The sequence below is a fragment of the Lemur catta genome, chromosome 9, assembly GCF_020740605.2.
Source record: "Lemur catta isolate mLemCat1 chromosome 9, mLemCat1.pri, whole genome shotgun sequence".
NCBI lineage: Eukaryota > Metazoa > Chordata > Mammalia > Primates > Lemuridae > Lemur > Lemur catta.
The window spans coordinates 30,349,810-30,365,234 of NC_059136.1; the positions used below are offsets into that span (position 1 = coordinate 30,349,810).

General features: G+C 34.4%; 1 protein-coding gene across 5 annotated transcripts in view; it reads left to right on the plus strand.

Moving 5' to 3' along the window:
- ZFAT (zinc finger and AT-hook domain containing) overlaps positions 1-15,425 on the plus strand; it is a 296,047-nt gene that overhangs the window by 20,521 nt on the left and 260,101 nt on the right. For 2 of the 5 annotated variants that reach the window (XM_045561493.1, XM_045561495.1), the window contains one exon: positions 11,518-11,650. The gene's annotated coding sequence lies outside the window, so the exon portion shown is untranslated. Of the gene's footprint in view, positions 1-8,023; positions 8,049-11,517; positions 11,651-15,425 lie in introns of those variants that run through there. The other 3 variants (XM_045561492.1, XM_045561494.1, XM_045561497.1) reach the window with 2 other exon arrangements.

Below are 15,425 nucleotides of genomic sequence, written 5' to 3' on the forward strand. Positions count from 1 at the left end.
CACAGTCAGTTTTGATTGTGGTCAGTGAATTTTGAAAAAAAAAAATTCTGAATGCCCTGTAGTTGAATAAAAAGTATTTGATCCTTTTGCCCAAAGCACTCCCCTACCCTACTTCCCCCTTTAGGTTTGAAGCATTCCTATGCAGACTGTTTTGTGTAAGTAACTAACAAATCAGCGCTTATATAAATATATGGCACACATAGGAAGGTGTATTGTCTTTGTTGAGAATAGTAATGGAGAAAACATATAATCATGGAAATGATAAACTGAATTATCCATTAGTGCATCCTGGGGTTTTAATGTTACCTTTGCCCCCCACCTATAATGCAACATGCATTTAGTCCATAATATCACTACTCCATTTTTAATGAAGTTTTTTTCAGTTTTGATCTGTAATCGCAATTAAGGTGACCAGTTCATCTTTGTCCAGGGCTGTCCTGGTTTTAAAACTCAAAATCCCTGATCCAGGGAACCCTCAGTCCTCAACTGAAATTACTCTCGGTGAACTACTTTTATTTGCCTTAAGTGTTTTAAATAACTCTACCCATTATATAAATAATGTGGGAAACAATGACGAAAGTGCTCAGTCCTAGACTGAGAGGGTTCCCTGGACAAGGGATTTTGAGATAGAATGTCTTGTGGAGTATTTGTTTCTTGTTTTTATTTTCTTGTAATTTGTAATGTGGGCATTTTCTCCTCTATTACCAGTTTTCCAATTCCTTGTGAATTCTTACTTTCTGCCAATTCTTCCTCCCTGTCATCACTCGGCTCCTATTCCTTGTACCTATTGTCCCAGCTGCCTTGCCTTATTTCAAAGTTCAGAGTCAACTTATGGCATCCTGTTTCTGAGAGATTCCCTAGGTACCACTGAATTTCAACAAATTAAAAGATTCCTTTTAGAGGATGCAAAATCTAGGCCAATTCAGAATTTTACTTCATTTGTTTTCCCCTCTCCCCCCACCCAGTGAGTTTATCTTATTAAGTTTAAAAATGCTATTTCCTGTTAACTGTTCTCTGGTAAAATTTCTGAGCCCAGTAAAACTCTCTTATAACAATACTGCTGAGGAATAATGTCTTGTTATTCATTATGTATCGTCATATAAGTGATGTATTATATTTAGGTATCTGCCTTGTTTTCAGCATTGTACTTGAGAGATCTGTGGTAGGACAGAATCTATAGCAAATGTGGCATGGTATACATTATATGTGGATATTCATAAACTTGGTTTGATAGATTGATAAACATTTCCAGTTCTGCACAGTAGTACTTTTCCAGTCAGCAGCTCAGTAGTATCTGTTTTTTGTCTGAACAGCAGATTGTTTGTATGCATGTGTGTTTTGCCCATTTTTACAAAAATGTGTTAACAGAAAAGTAAAATGCTAATGCTAATAGTATGAAAAGTAATACTGAAATATGTAATGTTTTTGAAAAAGATGGAAATCATAAATCATGATAAAAATGTTAAATCTTTAGCTTCAGCTACCCCCTCATTAGACTTGACCTTGTTACTATGTATTTGATTATGAATAAAAGAACAAAATTAAAGAATATTATGAGATATAGATTATATATTATAATGACAGATTATGTCTAGAATATATTTTGTAATTATAGAAGGTATTTTATAATAGATTTTCTTATGACATATGCCTAATTATTCTACTTCTGGACCTTTAGTAATCATGTATCTTCAAGAATAGATTATAGAAAAGTACAGCATTTGACAAAATTCCCTCATAACTCTGAAGAAAAGATTCTATGTATTGTGTGTGTGAATTAAATATGGTGGTGCTAGTAAAATTTTCTTTTGACGATCATTAAAAAAATTAAACAGAACAGAGAAGGAAATTAAAGGAAAGTTACAATAACTGGTTCATTGCAGCATTCTCATTAGTCAAGTATCATGTTCCTACCTAGGCATGAATAACTTTTCCTAATTTAAATCTGGAAAGTTTCAGTTGTCGAACAGCTTGAATAGTTGTTGTTGTAAATAGTCATTGGTTTTTTCTTTTTTTCCCCAGTATTTGTCTTCAAAAACAGTGAAGGTCATCTTGTATTGATAGAGACCACATGCAATTTCCTCATTATTTCTAGCATCATTTATATAATGGGTAGAGTTATTAACAACACTTAAATAACAACAACAACAAAAAAGTATTTCAGAGAGCAACCTTTAAATATTATCACAGGGTAAATATCAGTGACTGAATTCCTTTACTCCATAGTTTCTCAAAAAACTTGGTATTAAAAAATTAGTAGTCTTTCAGAATTGTGTATATTGATTTCAGTCGTTATCCTATAGGTTGTGTCTATACACATATGCATGCTCATGTATGTATGTATGTTCATTTCTTGGAAATCACTGACTTAATTGTAGACTTTAATTGTTATAATAGTTTTTTTTTTTTTTTGTTAAGAAAGTTACTTGATATGTTTTAGATTAAAGCAAATCCTGGTTTGGATAAAGTACAGATTTACTGTATTTCATTTAGTCATCTTTCTTTCAGAAAAGTGATGTGGGAAACAAAATGATTTTAGTGTATTGCTTTATAAACAAAGCCAATGTCATGAGTTTGTTCCTTTCGTTATCCTCTTTGCTCATTTCCGTGGACTGTACATCTTTAACCTAAATCAACTGGGAATAGAGGAAGAAAATATTAGACTCCTACTCAGTATAGGTCCACTGCCAGTAAAACCAACTGTATTCATTATCACCTAAATTAGGACACTTTTTGTTAATAAAAGGGCAACAGACAAACATTGGGACTGTTTTAGACAAACTGAGATGTATGGGTCACTAATCATTAGGGTTATCCTTCTAGTGTATTGTTTACTATTAATTTTGAACCTCTAGGTTTAGGGAGAGAAAAACTCATTTTTGCATATGTTAGAAAAATGTATCCTCATGTAGGATAACTGCATAATATCTTTAATGTTGAATACTTACCAAGATAAATTTGTAATGTGTATTTTCTTTTTGAATTATTTAGGAGAAATTTCAGTAGGTAAAACACTTATTCTTTTGTTAATTAGTAGCACTAACTTTGTCATTTTTGTTCCAAGATGTCACAGCTATTGTTCAGCAATAGAAATTCTATAAATTATTAGCTAAAGTTGGTGACTAGGAACATTTGTATCTATTCCTTCTGTTAATTTGTTGTTCAGAAAGTCTGTTGTTGTAAACATCCCCGACTGGAAGCTGTAAGACACAGCTAAGCTTTCAGTCAGATGTTTGCTGCTACCGGCTATTCACAGACATCCTTTTGGTATAATTCTGAGGAGTGGAGTTGAGGAGGCTGTAAAATGTGTGGGAAAACATCAGAAATCTTTAGATTCCTTCATGTACTGCTCTGACAGTGCACGTATTATGACAGTTTGATGTAGGGTGCTGTCCTAATAACAGGATATGCCATCTGACCTTCCCAGACTTAACATGCTGCTGCTGGGCCTTAGAGAATTTAGTTAAAAAAAAATTTTTCCCCCACTATGGGTTCCTCTCTCTGTTTTTACCCTGTCAGTGAACTTTTATTCTTTATAACCTTTCCAAATCAACTGAGTTTAACTTTGCAGCAATTCAGGAGCCTGCTTTTCTCCTTTATGAATTTTGTAAAAGTTCTGGGGAATAAATTTACACCACCACCCAGCAATATGCAACATAAAAATTTCAGTTTTTCTGTAGTTAAGAGATGTGTATAAATTTTTCTCCCTCCTGTTACCCCCCCACCCCACTTCCTGTTCTCCTCACCCTGAATGATGTCACAGCTCCCAATAAGAACTCTCCTCTCTAAAAAAAAAAACACTAGAAGGCTTCAAACCACTAAGCCTGTTTACAACATTTGCTAATGGTTATGTATGTCTTCATATATTAAATATATTTTCTGAAGTATTTTCAGGTTGTTGATTGGCTTATCTCTTCCTAATTAAAGTATTGCTGCCTTGTGAGCAAGTGTACTGTATCTATTTTTTGTGTTTCCCCACAGAGCTGAATAATCTAGGGCAGGGGTGGGGAAACTTTTCACATTGGAAGGGCATATTAATGTAGCTGTAATCAAATGAGGCCGCATTCAAGAAACTTCAATTAGATATACTTAAAAATGTACGTTATTTTGTAAAAATCTAACTGTTACATACATAATAATTTCAAAAAATGAAAACAATTTGTTAATTTTAAAGTTAACATTTTAATGACTTTGTTGTGTCTGCTTTCAGTTGGAAAGCATTTCAATATTTGGTTGCAGCATGGAGGTCTGCAGTTTCAGTTGATCCTCTTGATGGGTATCAGTCATTTGTGATCTTAAGGGCATCTTGATTTGGGTTAGGTTGGAGAATGTAGATTCGAAACAGTAAGTGGTTGAAAAGCAAGACAGCATTTTTCGGGCATGTTGCCAAAGGTGTGTTGGTATTCTAATGCATTTTTCCATATTTCAATTAGATCTTCCATAGCATCAAACCATCCCTTTAAAATGTCATCTACTGAGAGCTCAATCAATTCCATCTGTAGTTCTTTAGGTGCCTTTATGATATCAACTGGGTGAGGCTGAAATGCTAATTTGAGTATGATGTCATGATTCTCATAGTCAGTGAACCTTTTATTATATTCTCCAATTATTAGGTCTACAAGAGCTGTATATCCTGCAAATGATTTGCATATATATCATCCTGCTCACCAATGACCTCTACTAACTGGGGAAAATATTCATCTGAAATTACCTTTTGAAGAAGAAATGTTTTCCAAAAACAGCTTTTTTTGAAATGCTTGCTTTTTTTTTTTTTTTTTGCCTCATATCATGTATAGACCTAGTTTTACCTTGCAAAGAAATATTCCAGTCATTTTCGATTTGACATATTACACAGAAATACTGCATTGGTATAGAAATCTTCTTTCAGTAATTCACATTGCTGATTCTGTTCTTCATAAAATTTAACCATCTGTTCTCGCAGTGATAAAATTTTGGCTAACACCTGTCCTTGTGATAGCCAACACGCTTCAGAGTGATAGGGCAAATCCACACTGAATACCTCATCATTCACCTTTAGTGTGTTACAAAACTGACAATGCTGCCTTGCATTTGTGTGAAAATAGTTATAACAATAGTTACAACTTGTTGCAAAGTGTCACTTAAAATAGCTTTAGCACTTTTTTTTTTTTTTTTACATCTATGCAGTAACGCTTCATGTTTTCCTGTCATGGAAGGTGCACCATCTGTCTGTACATACACTCAACTAAATTTACCAAATTCAGTCCAACTTCACTACATTTATCCTGAAAGTTGTGGAAGATACGTATTCCTTGTGTTCTGTTAGCAAGAGTACCCAAAGCAAGTAACTCTTTATAGCAAAGAAAATCTTCTGTTATGACCCAATAAAGTATAAAACTTGCCCGGAGTCAATAGTATCAGTTGATTAATTCAAAGCGATTGAATAACATACTTATTTTTTTTTGAAGTATTGGATGAAGTTCTGTTAAGGTGAAGGCTAATTCATGCTGCTGATCAGTTATGGTTCTCTTTGAAGGAGACAGTTATTTGTACTTTAAAACGTTATCAGGGTCTAAGCATACTACAACTTCGGCAATGCATTCTTTCACAATTTCTGCGTCACTGAATGGCTTCCTTTTTTTCCTGAGTATATAAGCTACTTTGTAAGTTGCTTCAGTGACATTATTTCCAGGTCTTACTGCTGCTTGAAAGAGTTGTCTTTGCTTTTGCTTTTCAGCTTTTAATTTCTGCAATACAACCTTTCACACCTCTCCCTCTAATTTAAAATATTTGTGGTCCTTATGAGTGTTACAGTGCTGATGAGCATTAAATTTCTTTAATGTTGATATTACAGTATGACAAAGCAAGCAAATCATCTTATCTTTAGCAGAAAAAAAGATAACATTGCAATTCCCAATCCTCGTTAAAGAATCTGTTTTCTTCCTTCAGTGTTCTCTTGGTCTTCTTTGACATGGTGGGCTGTTAAGCAGACAGAATTTAAAAATACTGTAAAGCTGTGCAGCTATTCACAAATTTCACTTCAAAGAGAAACACAATGCACCCTAGTCAAAAGCTGATAACAGACTGGCATACTCAACCCCCATAAATTCTCGCCAACCAACCTCCTTCAGTAGTGGTACCAGTCAGGTTGGGGAAGTTAGAACTAAATCATGAGCCTAGCAGCTATCAATTTAGCCCTTATGGCTTACTAATGTTCTAATTGTGCCAATCTGGGAGGATTATTTCATTGAAACTTATTTTATTCTTTGGTATTTTAAATATGTTCACTTTAAAAATAAAATATAAAAGACAAACAAAAATGTATTAATGAAAATAAAAGGTTTTGTTCTATAAAATTTGGATTTAGTCAAAAGGCTGCATTTAAGGACCTAGAAGGCCACATGTGGCCTTAAGGCCGCAGGTTCCCCACCCCTGATCTAGGGCTTTTCTCATAGATGGTATTCAGTGTGGGCTAATTGATAATGTATAATTTTTTTTGTTTGTTTTTTATTTTTTTTGAGACAGAGTCTCACTCTGTTGCCTGGGCTAGAGTGCTGTGGTGTCAGCCTAGCCCACAGCAACCTCAAACTCCTGGGCTCAAGCAATCCTCCTGCCTCAGCGTCCTGAGTAGCTGGGACTACAGGCATGCGCCACCATGCCGGGCTAATTTTTTTCTATATATATATATATATATATATATATATATATATATAGAAAAAAATTAAAAAATTATAGAAAAAAAATATACATGTATATATATATATATACATGTATATATATATATTTTTAGCTGTCCAAATTATTTCTTTCTATTTTTAGTAGAGACGGGGTCTCGCTCTTGCTCTGACTGGTCTCGAACTCCTGACCTCGAGTGATCCTCCTGCCTCGGCCTCCCAGAGTGCTAGGATTACAGGCATGAGCCACCACGCCCAGCCAATAATGTATAATTTTATAACAGCTATTTTTCTGATTTTTAAAAACTTATTTAAAAATAAAGCATTGGTATTTTTATCAGTTTTTTAATTAAACTGCTAAACATCATACCATGTTACGTTCAGTACATAATTAAACCGAAAGATAAAGTTCTTGCTAATCTAACTTACCTGGTTATCTTCCTTGATGAGATTACAAGCTTTCAGGGGACAGAGACATTATATCTTTATAATTCCATATTTTTATGTAATAAACATCAAGTAAAACACCTTGCATGTATAGTGCTCTATTAATTATTTTATTGCAGCAGCATCTACTATTTCCTTTTCTCTTTTATCAGGATGAGCACATGATAGTTTTAGTCTTTAATGTAGTTACTCCAGATATATTCATGCTGTTACATTTATTTTTAAATGCTTCTTTGTTACAGTAGTAGTTTACAAGACTTACTGAGGGGAGGAGGCTAGTTGCTCCAGACACAGGTAGTTTTGCAACTTGTAAGTATAATTTCCAGGTTTGATGATTAACATGCATCAAGCATCCCTTCCTGTGAACTCTCAATAAAGCAGATTTATTATATTTTGTGACCCTCTGTTTTAGCACATTAAAACCTTAGATTCAAATAGCAGCAAATGGATAGAGCCATTGCTGAGAGCTCAAGAAGTGTTACCTGCCAAAGGTAGAATATAATGTGTCCTCGGGTAATAGGATTATTTTGTTTGACCAGGTGATATTGTTTATTTCCTATGAAAAACTTTGATATATGGCTTTAAAATTCAGTAAAGATAGAAACTGCATAGTTTAATAATTTACACAGCTGAGTTGGAAAGGCTTTTCAAAATAATAGACCAAATCTAAGCAAAAGAGAGATAGGTATTCTGCATAAAGCTGTTATACTTTGCCCAGCTAGTCTAGTTTTCCCTAGATGCTGCAGGATTAATGGTACAATCTGTGTTATGTAACATTTGTTCTATATTATTCTGCTCTAATGAGATGAATCAAAGGCCATGTCAGCTTTAATTCTGGATGTCCTTGTTTCAGTGTAGTACTTAGGTACAACCTTTTTTTAGTCATTTGCAGATGACTTCTTTATGTTTTGATGTATAAGGACCACGGACTTCCTAATGGCCTGCAAGGTGAGTAATTGATTATGTAGAGCAAATGCCTTAAAATGTTAGATCAACAGTATTTGCCAGCAAATCTGTAACAACTTGTTTCCCCAGTGTTTAACTTAGTATTTAGGAAAAAGTATGTGGTGTTTATTGATAAGGCTTTAGAAAGCTCAGAAATTCTTCACTCTTTGGGAAGATTTTTTTTTTTGATCTAATTTATATTAAAAGTAAAACACTTTTAGTTACTGAACGCCATTCTCCAGATGACTATGTTTTTTCCTTAGTATATGCTTTGAGATCACTTAGAGGTTACTTTTTTAAGCAGACAACTACAAAATTAGGTCTTCAAGTTTATTTCAAATTAGATACTTTTGTACAAATATTCTTGGTTAGAAAATGATCTGTATGCCTCAGTCCCTTCTACATGGAGTCATAGACTTGAGATGAATCAGAAGTAGATCATGAACCTGTAAACCCCAGCATGCCTTCCCCATGTAGCAGGTTCTGACTCTGATTCACTTCTGCTCCTCTTGTTACAACTTCATGCATTGGATAAGTGTGCCATTATTTGCTCTGTGTGCTCAGGAAATCTTTCTTTTTTAAAGTTTGAGTATCAGTCTGAACTTAAGTACTTTTTTGCTTTGTTTTTTTTATTTCAGAGTATTACAAGAGTACAAACACTTTGGTTGCATAAATTGCCTTTGCACTGCCCAACAAGCGTGCCCATCCCCTAGACAGTGCTCACCGCATCCATTAGGTGTGGATTTACCCATCCCCTCCCCACCCCCCACCTGCCCGACACCCTGTGAATGTCATCCCATATGAATTTTTAAAATTATACTGTTTCAGGTAGTCTCTGCCACAGTTTACCCAACCTGGTTAATTGTGGGTCATGCTATGTGTTTTGACTTTGCCTTTTTCTTATTTGTAGCAGTCTAATAATATGACATTCACTGCCATCTTTGCTTTTGCCTTCCAACATACTTGATGAAATAGTCCACAGGGTTTTCATTATTAGCTTGCATCAGAATTATTTAATACTTGTGCTTTATTGATTAAAGCACAGATTGCTGGTCCCTGCAAGAAGAGTTTCTGATTCAGTAGGTCTGGGGTGGGGCATGAGAACAAGTGCTTTTTTCCTAAAGTTCTCAAATACTGCCGATGCTGATGTTCTGGGCCCATGCTTTCAAAAGCATGAAGTCATCTTACATTTTTTTCCTGTGCGGCATTATGCCCAGTTAGTGAAAGAAGTAAAACACGGAAAATTCCCAACCTAAATACTTGTAGTAATCCAAAAGTTTGATTATAAAAAGGTTTGTTGGAAACTTGAGACCCATTTTTCTTCCAGATAAAAAGTATATTAATTATCTAGCTGGCAAGGACATATTTTAATACATTTGCAAAGAAAAGTAGAAGAGAAAAATACTGTTGCAGTAGGAGTAGTGATTAATAAAACAGAAAAACAACATGCTTGTAGGAAAAAAAAAAAAGGTATGTGTGTACTTAATCTTGAGAACTGATGCCTCACAAAAATAGCCTGAAGGGAACAAGAGGCCAGGAAGAGACATAGGAGCTTCCTGAAGGTCCTGAGATGCCTATGAAATGCCAGGGATTTTTGGAGTTTGCTGGCAGTTCTTATTATATTAACTTCCAAATTTGAGAATTTCTTCGTCTTTGATGCAAATGTATTGGTTAGGGCCACTTTTAATGCTTAATAGAAGTATTTGTGGTAATATTTTTTTAATTAGAAGGAATGCAAAAAGAGGGAGAGAAATTTATTTGAGGCACCTTAACAACACTTGGAACAAGAGAAGGTGGAAAGAAATCGGAGTGTGGGAAAGATGTGTCTGAGGTGAAATTATCTGAATTCTGAGTTTGGGGGAGAAAATGAGAAACAGGAAGAGGGATGAGAGGGAAAAGAAGTGACTGAGCTCCTCACAGGTGTTTTATTAACTTTGTCTTTTACCCAAAACAGAAATCTTCTTAAGAAGAATGGGTGGATCATACTGGCCATCAAATGGGTTCCTATAAATACAAGTTCAGTTGTATGAAGGGGAGGACAAAGGAAAACGAAAGGCTGTAAAATCAGTCTTATTTAGATATGGAATGCTACAGGATGTCTACATTTATTGCCATAAGTTCCTTTGGTGAAAAGAATATCCCGTCTGCCTTTTCCTTGGATTTTACATTTTGTGTGAAGATACCTTTCTAGTTGACTCTCGCCTCATTTATGTAGATCACCATGCCTATTCCCTTTTCAACAGATTCTACAAAATTGTCTTTTTAGAAAAAATAATTCATCATATGTACCTTAATGTAAATTGAGTCTCAGATAAAGAACTAATGTAAACATAGTAAAGAGTTTCGTAAGTTATGCTTTAAACCGGGTTTCAGTTCATGTAAACATCCTACACTCAGCTGTAATACATGGATTGGCTGGGAGGTGGATGTTTACTTCAGCTGACTTGGACTATCAACCAATTAACATTGATAAAACATTTGGTAAGAATAGTATACAGAGGCTTGATTTTTAAATGCAGTTACTCTAAATTACTGTTTTATCTTTTCAATTTTGTTATTATAGCTCTAACGTGACAGAAAGCTCTGGGTATTGGGACAAAAGAATGTCCGTAATTGGTGGTTGAGGTCAGATGTGTAAGCATTGCAGTGTGCTTTAACAGGCGTGGACTTGGACATCAGACATTTGTTGCCATCTGGACTCCACCAGTGAATTTGCTGCGGGATTTAGAGGAGAGAAAGGCACTGTTTCATACCTTGGTGGTTTTCTCATCTGCAAAATAGGTGTGGTGGTTCTGTGGACTGACTTACATGATAGATGTGAAGTGGTTCCCTAGTACAGTACCTGTTGTATTAAGTACTCAATGAACGCTAGGTGTTATTAACGCTAGCTACATTTTAGGTGTTCAATAAATAGTTGTTATAATGTTTAAAGCAGACATAACTTTTATTTTAGCAATAAAATGATGCCAACATTTTGGAAATGTTTTGAATCTTTGATATCATTGTAATTTAGTGGTAAACAGTTTTGAAGCCCAGCTCCTGGAACTGATACCCTGATTCTGCCACTTACTAGCTATGTTACTTTGGGGAAGTTATTAATCTCCCTGTGCCTCAGTTTTCTCAGTCTGCTAAATTGGGATTAGCTCTTGATAAATAATAGCTATTATTATTTTAAAAACATGTTTGTCATCCATTATTGTTTCCAGAGTATAGTGGTATCATATATTTCTAAATAATTTAAAGACAAGCTAATACCTGATGATTAGTTCTAGATATGTATTATCTGGCCTAAATGATACTTCCATATTCATGCGTTTATTAAAAATTCTTAAACTTAATTTTCTATAGCTTTGTTTTTCAATTCCATGAAATGAGCCTTTTTCATTTTTTAGTGATACATTCACATTTTATATAGGTAAAAAGCAAAACAACTACAAAACAAAAATTACATAAAATGTACACATTATTTCAGCAGCTTGGCAAGTGTCTGTGTGCCTAAATCCAGTTAGAATTCACATTCGATGCTTCTGTAGAAGATGTCTAAATGTTATGAGAAATTCACAATTAAAAATGTGAAATGAAGGCGTAGAGACTTGTTCTTGAAGGTAAGTACTGTTTTTCTAATTTTTATTTGATAAACTAAATTACTTTATTTTCTTTATTAAGAGGGAGTTTATTATATACTTGAGTGCAAAACATACCACATTTCAGTGAGCTCTGCATGTTTATTTGATATTTGCCAAATGCTTAAATTATTTTATAATTTATAATACTTCAAGAAAAATATTGTAATGCATTGAGGAAGCATATAATCTAAAGGTGGTTTTATGAAGGGTTTTTTCCCCAAATTAAGCATATTTGGAAATTCCCCATCAACTTACCTTTGAACTTCAGTGTATAAAATATAGAATTTTTCTTTCATATTCTCAGTTACAAAAAAATATTTAGCATATGCATGTGGCTTAGGCTACTACTAAATAGCCTATAGGTTAAATTCCTCATTCTATTAGTGTTTAATTAATGTTTAATTCATTGCTTTTTTTCCTCTTGTTTAATGCTTATATATTTATATCTTTATATTACATACTTTCCTGATTATATAACAGGGTCTTTGATCTTGTGGGCTATCAGCTTTGCCTCACTTTGTCACTTAGAAAAAGCTATGCATGAAACTATAGTTGTACTTAAGTGAAAATTTGAGTATTTCTCGTTTGAATTAATACACTGAAATATTCTAGTTAATGGTGAGCTGGCCCCCACCCTTACAGAAAAATACATAACTTGATTTTCTTAAAAACTGTATATTTATTAGAAATGTAAAAGAAACTTTTTCTGATTAATATGTGCTTATCAGTTTTAAATGTTACAGAATCTGAGTAAATGTTAAAATGTCTCCATTTCCCCCTTGTTTATTGTATTGTCATTTGTTAGTAGAGAATGTAATATAAAGTTGGAAAAGTTGGATTTCTTCAATAATATTTGGATGTGTTCTGAAATTAAACTATTTTCTGTGAAGTTTGAAGATTTGATATCCCATAATTATTTGCTGAGCATTTGTATAAATTATTTAGCTTCTTTCCTGTTTCATTATTGTATCTTTCTTATCTCATCAATTCCCAGCTTCAGTAATTGAGAAGTGTCAGTTAAGATGGAGGAATCTGTGATAGATAATAGAATTTACCTTTTAGTTATATTCATTTCAGATTTTTTTTTAAAAAATGATTTTTATAGATAAATGTCAGTTTTATACAGTGCAAAATATTATGTGACATTATGATAAGCAACTGTATGACCTCTTTATTGCTAATGACTTAATATTGAGAGTTTTTTAAAAGTAGAAATATTCTTGTTTTAAATTCTGGGTTGAAATGAGATGTTTTTATTTTTAAAGTCAATTCTTCATTAAGCTACCACTACTTTATGAAACCAACAGCATTTGGTTCACATTTAGGATTTTTATATGTATATAAATTTGGATTGCTTTTTTATATTAGCTTTCACTTCCTTTAATTCTATGGAAAAGAACTAGTCCCAAGGGTATTTTTATACTTTAATATACATTATTCCTGTGAGGGTAAGTAAAACTGTTCCATGAATCAAATCTTAGCAGTAGAACCTGTTGAGCTACTTAACTGTCTTGGGACTATCCAGGTGCACTTATAACTGGTTTAAAAGTTGTGACCTTTTCCTTGTTTATTTCAAAATGGTTCTTTAAAGACTATTAAATTATGTTCAGTATTTGTCCTTCTTTCTAAAGATATTTTTAAACAGGATTTGGGTTGTTTTGTTTTTTAAAAGTACTTTGAAAAAGCTCTTTTGCCAATTGTTCTCTGTGCAAATTTTATTAAAGCTCAAATTCTCCAGGAAATAAAAAGGATTTTTATAAGTTTTTTTTGGTTTGGTTAAAAAGTATAAAAGGTTTCTAAAGATATACAGTTGCCTTTAGATAGCCCAAACATTTTGACATGAGAAGCTTTCCTCACCCCGTAGGTTATCTGTGAAAGTTTTTATTTGTGTTACCTTATTTACATTTAACAATCACTTGCTTAAAATTATCTCCTGTGTATAGTCAATAGCACACACACAAAATTATCTCCTGTTTGTAGTTGATAGCACACTAAGTATTAACCAAAATACTGAGTTACTTTCAAGTAAAGGGGTAAGTATGAATGAGAAACAGAGTTTGGGGACGGCATATTGTCAATCCTTCATTTTCAGATTACTTTCTAAATGTTTGGTCCTTCATTTTGTAATATTAAATTTTTTAATGTTATAAATTACCCAAATCAACATATCTTGGTTAAATGCAATGACCAGACTGTGTCTCCAAACCTGACATAACTTCATGATTAGATGCCCGGAAGAGACTGTGTTACATGCGTAGTAAATGAACACTGGATATACAGACATAGAAATTAATATTAGAGTAAGCTAACACATTAAAGTTAATACATGCTCACATATATGTATATTTATTAATGATATGTGGAGAATCTTTGTGCTTCATAGTAACTAGACCTAAGGTAGTAGCACTTGTCAAAAATGTCTACTGCTTATCTTTATGGCCAAACTAAATTTCAGATGTTTTCTTATGTTTTGCTTCAGTCTCTTTATTAATCCATCATCATTACAAGCCCATCTAGTGACATGTGTTAAAAGCAGAGGCCCTTTCTCACTCTTGGTGCTTCCTGAGGAGACTGTTCAGTGCAGCTGAAAAACATTGTTAGAGTTATAAGAAAAAACCAAAAATGCTTTTTCCTACTCTCACATCACTCAGCACAACACTTGTGTCACCAAATGTATGGGGAATTTCTCCCCGTCAACAGTCAAGCAAATCTCTTCTACAGATTCTCCAGTGAACACCAGCTGGGTGCCCTCTAATTCAGTTCAGTTCTGATATCTACCTGGAGATAGCATCAGATCCCACAGGTTGAGGGCTCAGTCTACGAGAGTGTCCCCCACTTCAGATGCCAGTTGCAACCAGTTTGTGGCCGTGCTTCTGATCTGCCAACTAAAAATTGGGGTTTCTGTGACCCCCTCCTCAGGTTTAACTTGTTAGAGTGGCTCACAGAACTCAGGGAAACACTTTACTTATATTTACCCATTTATTGTAAAGAATAATACAGAAGAAAACAGATGAATGGCCAGATGGAAGAGACACATAGAGCAAGATATTGGGAAGGGGCACAGAACTTCCAGGCCCTGCTGTTGCTCTGCCCTTCAGGAACCTCCATGTGTTCAGCTATCTGGAAGTTCATCTGAACCTTATCCTTGTGGGTTTCTATGGAGCTTCATTATGTTGGGGCTCAGAAACTGATACCCCAAAATACGGTGCTTTGACATGCCGAACTAAAGAAGCAGCCTCATAGTCTCTTGATCTTCCAACCCTCCCCATTCCCAAATTCTCTGTCTCTCCTAAAGCACAGAATGAGGTTGTTCACCGAAGTTCCCTTATCTATCTACAAACGGGACCCCCAAGATGAGCACAATTGCTTTCGATCCCTTCCTTGAGATTTCATTAACCAAAGAAGATTAAAACTCATATCACAGAGGAAGAGACTAAAGTAAATCCCACACCTAGAGCCCAGCTGAACTTTGGCCCAAACTATTATCTGTTCTCAAGTCCTATTCAGTTCCCAAAGAGAGTTATTTAGAAACCATTGTCTGGTCTTCAGGCCCATTTATTTACACACACCCCGCTACCCTCTCCCCAGTGCAGAGGATATTTAAGTGTCAACCATCTGGCCCTTTAAGTTTTCATATTTTGTATGAAGGATCACCCCCTTTCTGCCTGTGCAGTCCATAGCGTGATTGATTACATCCTTGGCTATTGGGGGTAAGCTCAACCGTTAGCCCCTTTCTCCTCCCTGGAGGTTGGGG